The following is a 9502-nucleotide window of genomic DNA, read 5'->3' as shown; positions in this document are numbered from 1 at the left end:
GCCCACTCTAAAAGAAAATACACCGCATTTCGAGGCCGAATGTAATGCTTTTTATGAAGTAATAAAGCGCTCATTATAAAAATAAATACACCGCGCTTCAAGGCGTGGCACATGGTGCCGTAAAGGGGTAGCTTCGTAGACCGCTACAAATTACGAAACAATAAAAATAATATAACGATATAAAATAAAGCAACAATGTTCGTCCACATATGCTAAAAATATAATATGTTGATCTTAATTTTAACGACTGAGATTAAAAGATAAGAAGTACAACAATAAAGTACACATGAGTACTTAACACATAGGTAAAAAAAGGAAATTTATCTCCATAATGGGTCATGTGTAAGTTTTCAATCATCACAATATACAGAGCCAATTAACACGTATGGTTTGAATCGCATGAAATCTGGTTCGTGTTCGGAGTTCTGAAGACGTAGACTGTTATTGTTACATGCGACGACATCATGCATGAAATAATCAATTAGTTAGAGTCCGCGAGAGCTGATTTGATCTAGCTGTTGTGTTCGCCTTGTATGTACCCATTTTTGACGTGGAATTTTTGCCATCATTCTTATTAATTCTACATGGAAAACTTCGTAATTTTTAGAATATTATAAATTTTTGAAAACACAATAATATTTCGTGTATGCAACTCATGCAAAATAATGGTATAATTTTTGGAGTAACTTTCACAAGAAAATAATATATTTAATTCATATAGCTTAATGGAAGGAAAGCTAAAATATAGCTAGAAAACTAAACCGGCCTTCTATACTTTTTCTTGCAATATGCAGTCTGACGTGGACATCAATAAACAATGGTTGCCATTGCAAACATGGATTACTTAGATGTACCAACATACTTCTGTTTGACAGTATATAAACTCTGTCAACAACTCAACATGAGAATTGTAGTGAAAATCAGGCGTGCGTTTGATTGAGAAGTCACTAGTAGGGAATATCTTGACATGACAATGAAATGTAGATTTCTAAGATTCACATGATGCATTTGCATGTAAGAAAATTGGGTACAAGACATAAGTGACGTCAGGTAAGAAGAGTAGTACGTTCGATTCCACTATAATATGTGTTAGATCATATAACGGTAAAAAAGTGAAAAGATATTGCGGCTGGAACTATCAAATTGAAGCAATAAATCCTCTAAGATATGCAATATAGATTGTTTTAGATGTTCTAAATGCAATGATTGACACAAAATGAACAAGTTGTGGCAAGCGTGCATGAAAATAGACAGTTCTAAAATATCTAATGAACACAAAGTCAGTAACTACAATATTACAGAATTATAGAAGGAAAAAAAATACAAAACTATAGAAGTATAAAAAAATCTTGATTTGACATAACAAACATTATTATTGATGAGAGTAATTTAGAAATTATTTTCGGAAAAAAATTATGAGGCATACATCATTTAGATATGGATTAAGACATTTTGGTTGGTTGTTCTAATATTTATATGTCTTAGAAGTACCATACATTATCAGAAAGAACAATATGTGAAGTGTGTGAATGAGAAACAATGTTTAGACAATTCAAGATAATATGTACCGTACTGCATTTTATTATATTGATCGAGCATCATACGAAATTCGATCCAGAGGTGGGAAGCATGTAAGAGCATGGAATCATTCTAATGTATAAGTATTACTACAATAGGTTTGTATTAGAGATATTTTTTGTACTTATGTCTTTCTGGTAAATCCTCTAACAAATTATTGATTTGATGATACGTACTATAGTAAATTAAGTGAAAGTAGAAAAACTAAACATCGATAAGAAATGTCATGGTTTTGCATAACCGGTTGTTGACAAATGACATTGGTATTTTTGTTGTTGGCAACCCAATGCTACTTCTACAAACATTTCTCCTGGCGTGCAATCAAGACATGTGTTTGTTAGAATATGTATTAGGAGGCTTTTATATTCTATGTTTTGGGCTTCATACGGGCTGTGTATGGAGTCTCATATCTGTAACCGATCACCGATCGTGTCTCTGTAAAACGTTGGCATCGTTCTGCCTCATATAACACGAACCCGTGACCGAGACAAAGGTACACGTTCAGCCATCGCTAATACCTCCGTTGTCTTCAACCGCCGCCGCCGCCACAACCAACAACCACGCCACCGCTGCAGCCTGATCGTTGCCGCTGTCGTGCCCTACAAATCCCTCCAAGAAACATACACAGATACAACCTGCCATCGCCGCCGTCGCTGCTTCCCAGCTGCCGCCGCCACCGCATCACAAAACCCTACACAGCCACAAACCTGCTGCCGCCGCCGTCGCTGCTTCAATATCTGTTTTCGCCGCAGTAGCCTACCTGTTGCTTCCGCTGATCGATAGACCAAAACCCTAGATTGCTTCTTGTTTTCAGGTTGGACGTCATGAGTTCATCAAGCTCGCCGGCCATGTCAAGCTCTGCCCTAGCTGCTGCCTTGGGAGCACCACCTACGCAGCAACTGACCCGCAGCAACTTCCTTCTCTCTGGAAGGCCCTGGTTCTTCCTGCTTTCCGTGGTGCGAATGTGATGCAACTCCTGGATGGATCGGATAAAGCTCCTGCCAAAACTATTGAAGTTGAGGACCCTGAGAAGAACAAAATCATGGTTCCAAACTCGGCATACATTGACTGGATGGCCAAAGATCAACAAGTGCTTCGGTTTCGCCTCAACACACTCTCTCGCCGGATGTGCTATCGCATTTACTTGAGGTAACATCTACTGCCGAGGCCTGGGCAGCTATCAATGCCATGATCAAGACAGCGTCTCGCACCAAGGCGCAACATCTTCGTGGTGAACTCAATGATACCAAGAAATTGTCGCTGACCGCTGATCAATACTACACTAAGATGAGGGGTTTTGCTTCTGAATTGTCTGCTCTTGGAAAGCCTGTTGAAGATGACGAGCTCCTTGGTTATTTGTTGCATGGCCTTGATAAGGGCGAATACAATGCTCTCATCACCACTGTGAATGGCAATCCGGGTATATCACTTGATGAGTTTTATGAACAATTGAGCTCTTATGACATGCGCAATGGAGTTGAAGAAAATTGCTCGTTTGTCTCGTCCGCCAACCTTGCCCGTCGTGGTGATCCACGTTCACGTGCCCGCACCCTCCGCCCCCTGCCGCTCACCTCCTCCACCTCGGGCTCGTAGTCCATACCGTGGTGGTGGTAGCTACCGTGATGATGACAACAGAAGTTGGCGCCGACATGATGGCCGGGGCAATGGCAACTGGCGCCACGATGACAACTGGCGCCGTGATGACCGTCGAGGTGATGACCGTCGAGATGATCGCCTTAGAGATGATGGTGGTGGCCGCCGCTCTGATGGATGTCATTCAGACCGCGTCCCTACTCCATATGTTGATACGGAGTGTAAAATCTGTAAGAAACATGGTCATCCCGCCAATGCATGCTAGTGGCGCTACTCAGATGACAAGAAAGACAGGGATGATGGTGAGAAGGGAGCAAACCTTGCGTCACATGGTGTTGATATAAATTGGTATACTGATACAGGTGCCACTGACCACATTACTAGTGAACTGAACAAGCTTCTTATAGCCAACAAGTACCATGGACAAGATCAAGTTCGCAATGCTGAAGGTTCAGGTATGCACATTAGTCATATTGGTAATTCAGTTTTGCGCACTCCTCATAGCTCCTTTGATCTAAATAATATCCTTCATGTTCCTAGTGCACCAAAGAATCTTTTGCCTATTCATCGATTTACCCTTGATAATCATGTCTTTATTGAGTTTCATCCTTTCTTCTTCCTAATTAAGGACCAAGCAACTCGAAGGACTCTGTTTAGGGGCCCCTGCTGGGGTGGTCTCTATCCGTTGGTGCCCATGTTCCATGAGACCGCCAAGCACGCCTTCATCACAATAAAGCCGTCATCATCTACATGGCATCGCCGCTTAGGACATCCATCTTCGTTTGTGGTTCAACAAGTTCTTAGGAAAAATAAAATAGCTTACACTCCAGAAAATACTCCATATGTTTGTGACTCTTGTCAGTTAGCAAAGAGCCACCAGCTACTATACCCCACTTCATCTAGTGTTTCCACTGCTCCTTTGGAGAAAGTATTCTTTGATGTATGGGGGCCTGCTCCTCTTTCTGTGGGAAAACATGCATATTATGTAAGCTTCATCAATGATTTCAGTAAATTTGCATGGATCTATTTTCTTAAAAAGCATTCTGATGTTTATCAAGCCTTTATTAACTATTAACATTATGTTGAGCATAAGTTTGATAGAAAAAATATTACTATGCAAACTGATTGGGGAGATGAATATGAGAAATTAAATGGTTTCTTTCAAAAAGTTGGCATCACACATCATGTCTCTTGTCATCATGCTCACCAACAAAATGGTTCAGCTGAAAGAAAACATCGTCATATAGTTGAAGTTGGTCTTGCTTTGCTTGCCAATCCTCCATGCCTCTTAAGTTCTGGGATGAAGCCTTTATCACTGCAACATTTCTCATCAACTTTCTTCCTAGTAAAGTGCTTGATTTTGAAACTCCTACTGAACGTCTCCTTCATATCACCCCAAATTATGATGCCCTCCGAACGTTTGGTTGTGCCTGTTGGCCCAATCTTTGTCCCTATAACAAGCGGAAACTTGGTTTTCGTTCCACACGATGTGTCTTTCTTGGTTATAGTCCTCTCCATAACGGTGTTAAATGCCTAGATATATCGACAGGTCGTGTGTATATTTCTCGTGATGTCGTATTTGATGAGAATGTCTTCCCGTTTGTATCCCTTCATCCAAATGCCGGTGCTCTTCTTAAGAAGGAAATTCTCCTTCTTCCATCATCCACCTCCACTTCCTATGAGAGTGCACAAAATTGCAATAACCATGTTGTACCTATTTGTGTCTATTCCTAATGTGCTGCAGGATACTACAAGTTCTGAAGAAAATCCCAGTCAAAACAGTGAAGAAATCAGTGCTGAATATGCTGCTAAAAATCAGTCACAATGACGAAACAGACACAGAACACGGAGAGGATTCTCCTGAACATTCCTCTGCCGATCCCGAGACGCCGCAGACCGAGGCATATTCGCCTCGTCAGGCGCCAGAGGCTTCCACCAGCGAGCAAGCCTCGCCTGCCATGTCTGCGCGTGCTGGCCACACGCCCGCGCCCAGTCCATCGTTGCCGCGTGGCAGCGCTGGCTCGCCACACGAGCGCTCCCTGTCGATGCATGCAGAAGATTCCCCAGGCGCGTCAGCGTCCACTGGCAGCTTGTCTCCTTCGGGATCCTCTGCGCCAAGCTCCGGTGCGGGCTCTGTTAGGGGCGCTGCTGGGGGAGAAAATTCAGAAAATTCAAATGCAGAAAATTCAAATGCTGATTCAAATGCACCGTCTCCTCCTTCACCACCTCTAGTTCGCACTCGCCTGCAGAGAGGTATACGCAATCCCAAACAATATACTGATGGTGCAGTCAGATATGGTATGTTGTCCTCTACAGGTGAACCACATACACTCACAGAGGCGTTGAATGACCCCAATTGGCGCAAGGCTATGGAGGAAGAATACAATGCACTTCTTGATAACAAGACTTGGCATCTTGTCCCTGCAAGTAGAAACAAGAACTTGATTGATTGCAAATGGGTGTAAAGAATTAAGAAGAAGGCAGATGACTCTATTGACAGATATAAAGCAAGGTTGGTTTCAAAAGGTTTTAAGCAGAGGTATGGTATTGATTATGATGATACATTCAGCCATGTAGTTAAAATTGCAACTATCAGAATTGTCTTGTCTCTCTCTCTGTTTCTTGTGTATGGAGTTTACGGCAGCTAGATGTCAAGAACGCGTTTCTTCATGGTGTTCTGAAAGAAGAGGTATACATGAGACAACCCCCAGGTTTTGAAAACCCCCATGCTCCGCATCATATATGCAAACTTGACAAAGCTTTATATGGTCTGAAACAAGCACCTCGAGCCTGGTATTCTAGATTCAGCTCTAAGCTATGTGAACTTGGGTTTACTCCATCAAAGGCTGACACCTCCTTGTTTCTTTTCAAAAAGTTAGGTATCACTATGTTTGTGTTGATTTATGTTGATGACATCATAATTACTGGCTCTTCTGATCATGCCATTACTGCTCTTCTTCGAGATTTAAATGTGAACTTTGCTATCAAGGATTTGGGTGACTTACATTTCTTCCTTGGTATTGAAGTGAAAAGGATACACAATGGTCTACTCTTGACACAGGAAAAATATGCTACAGAGTTACTTGACAAAGTTGGAATGCATGATTGTAAGTCTGCTCCTACACCTCTTTCCTCTTCTGAACAGCTATATCTCACAAATGGTACACCTCTTGGCTCTGAAGATTGCACTCAATATAGAAGTATAGTTGGAGCCGTACAGTATCTGACCTTGACACGGCCTGATCTAGCCTTCTCAGTAAACAAGGTTTGTCAGTATCTTCATGCTCCAACTACAGAACATTGGACAACTGTTAAGCGTATTCTCAGATATGTGAAAGATACATTAAAGCTTGGGATCACCTTTACAAAATCATCCTCTACACTTCTTAGTGCTTTTTCAGATGCAGACTAGGCTGGTTGCTTGGATGATAGGAGATCCACAGGTGGTTTTGCTATATTTGTTAGACCAAATTTGGTTTCTTGGAGTGCTAGAAAACAAGAAACAGTATCTCGGTCTAGTAATGAAGCTGAGTATAAAGTTTTAGCCAATGCCACAGCTGAATTAATTTGGGTTGAAGTTCTTCTTGCTGAATGAGTAAGGTTGTTGGAAAAATCAAGTATTTGGTGTGACAATTTAGGAGCTACTTATTTGTCTGCAAATCCACTGTTTCATGCTCGCACAAAGCACATTGAAATTGATTTCCATTTTGTTCGAGAGAGAGTAGCTAAAAATAGACTAGCCATTCATTTTATTTCAAGCAAAGATCAAGTGGCAGATGGTTTCACAAAGGCTCTACCAGTAAAAAAGCTAGATGAATTTAAGCGTAATCTCAACCTTTTGAAAGGTTTAGATTAAGGGAGGGTGTTAGAATATGTATTAGGAGGCTTTTATATTCTATGTTTTGCGCTTCATATGGGCTGTGCATGGAGTCTCATATCTGTAACCGATCACCGATCGTGTCTCTGTAAAACGCTGGCATCGTTCTGCCTCATATAACACGAACCCGTGACCGAGACAAAGGTACACGTTTAGCCATCGCTAATACCGTTTCTAAGTATAGTTGGTCAATCATAGCTATAACTTTATAAGAACAAATATACCTAATATTGCAAAATCGAGAATAAATTAAATCTAGCCACGCAAATGCGTGGAGAATAGTCGGTATAAGAAATACTAATTAATTGTATGTTGGTTTCTTTTTCCTTCTTTATTCTTGCTTAAGTTAAATGCAATATAATTAGTTCTAGACATATTTTACTTTTAGTAGGGCAGATTACAAGGATTATATACATTTAAGATATTACTCTTTACTTAATTATCACCGCCAACATTCCTACGATGAGGTTAATTAACTAAATTTGTACATTACAAAATGGGTATTTTAAATTTTATTCTATGTTTTTTCATAATACTTCTCAATGTTATTAATTTATAATTCCTAGAATCTCGGTAATTTTCCTAAATAATAGTGCATTCAATTAATAAATTATTATTTTATTATTTTCATATTAAATTAATATTTTTTGTTGTATTCTATACTACAAAAATGGCCACATCATCATGCCCAAGTCTACGATTTCCAAATTTTGGAGAGCAATAATTTTCATAAATATATTTATGGAGCAACAAAACATAAAATGTTCCTATGAAATATCCTGGATAAATTGTTGGAGATAGTGCTCTAGACGCAAATAATAATGAGTATTTATTACTGTATGTCAAATATTCATAATAAGTTTCGTGCCATGCTATAATAGTATTAAGTGGAAACATTAATACATGTGTGATATTGTAAACAAACTCAAGGATCCCTAGTGATCACACAAGTGCATATCTAGCTCATTGTAGTCAATTATTGATCGAGGTTTTCCAATCATAGACATACACGTCATTGACATTAGGATCATATCGTTTGGATAAATGATATGATGCACATACTTAGAACATAAGTATTGTAACACGATCAAATCACATCAAGTTCAATGTTATAATGTTTATAAAACGTGTAGTGATTTAATCCTTAGAACGTGAGATCATATATCTAATCACTGTCACCGGAGGTTGCTTTGGTTGCATCAACCGTCACACCGTGACAGGGTGATCATAAAGGTTTAGCCGGTATTCCAATGGGATGGGTTGAGGCGTATGCATCAATAGCGGGATTTGTTCGTCCATGTGATGGAGAGATACAAAGATTACATCAATGAAAGCTGCGTATCATATGACTAGGTCATGGGGATGGAATTACACGACACGAGTTGAATAGCCTTGTCGGTAACAAGATCGAACTAGTTATTATGATACCGATGATCATGTCTCGGACGGGTGTCGGTTACGACTGAATAAAAGGAATAAGACTCAACGCAATGGTTCAAACAACGATCATATCTTCGTGGAATGCATAGATATCACCATGGTTATCCAAACATCACTAGTGATCGATTGGCCGGAGAAATTGTCTCGGGTCATATCTGTGTTATTCCCGAACCGTAGGTAACACACTTAAGGGTTCAACGAAACTCGAGATAGTTTTGGATTCATCAGAATTGAGAGATATATCCGAAATATGGTTCCTGAGTTGTCCGTGTAGGGATTCGTAGCATAGAAAACAAAAAATTTCCTACCGCGAGAACGCAATCCAAGCCAAGATGCAATCTAGAAGATGGGAGCAACGAGGGGATGAACGAGACTAACCCTTGAAGATTTCCAAAGCCTACAAGAGGAGGCTCTCGTTGCTGCGGTAGACGATCACTTGCCGCTTTCAAAAGCGCGTAGAAGATCTTGACGGTGCCACAATCGAGCAGCACCTCCGTACTCGGTCACACGTTCGGTGTTGATGAAGACGACGTCCTTCTCCCCGTTCCAGCGGGCAGCGGAAGTAGTAGATCCTCCTCGGAATCCCGGCAGCACGACGGCGTGGTGGCGGTGGTGGTGGAGAACTCCGGCAGGGCTTCGCCTATGCGCTGCGGGAGTATTATGTGGAGGAGAGGCTAGGGTTTGGGGAGAGGGGGTGGCTAGGGCGCCGGCCATGGGCAGCCCTAGGTGGTGCGGCCAAGAGTGGCTGCCCCTCCCTCTCCTCCTCATTATATAGGTGGAAATCCCCAAGAGTTGTAGTCCAAGTCTTCGAATAAGACCCCAACAACAAAACCTCCCATAGGTGGGAAACCTACTTAAGGGGGGAGTCCTACCCAAGGTGGGACTCCCACCTTTCCCTTAGGTGGGGTGGCCGGCCACCTATGGTGGAGTCCACCTGGGACTCCACCCCTTAGGGTTTGGCTGGCCATGCAAGGTGGAGTCCCTCCGGGACTCCACTTTCCATGGTGATTTCTT

Source organism: Lolium perenne, chromosome 2, assembly GCF_019359855.2.
Source record: "Lolium perenne isolate Kyuss_39 chromosome 2, Kyuss_2.0, whole genome shotgun sequence".
Lineage (NCBI taxonomy): Eukaryota > Viridiplantae > Streptophyta > Magnoliopsida > Poales > Poaceae > Lolium > Lolium perenne.
Note: the sequence above shows the minus strand (reverse complement) of the source record.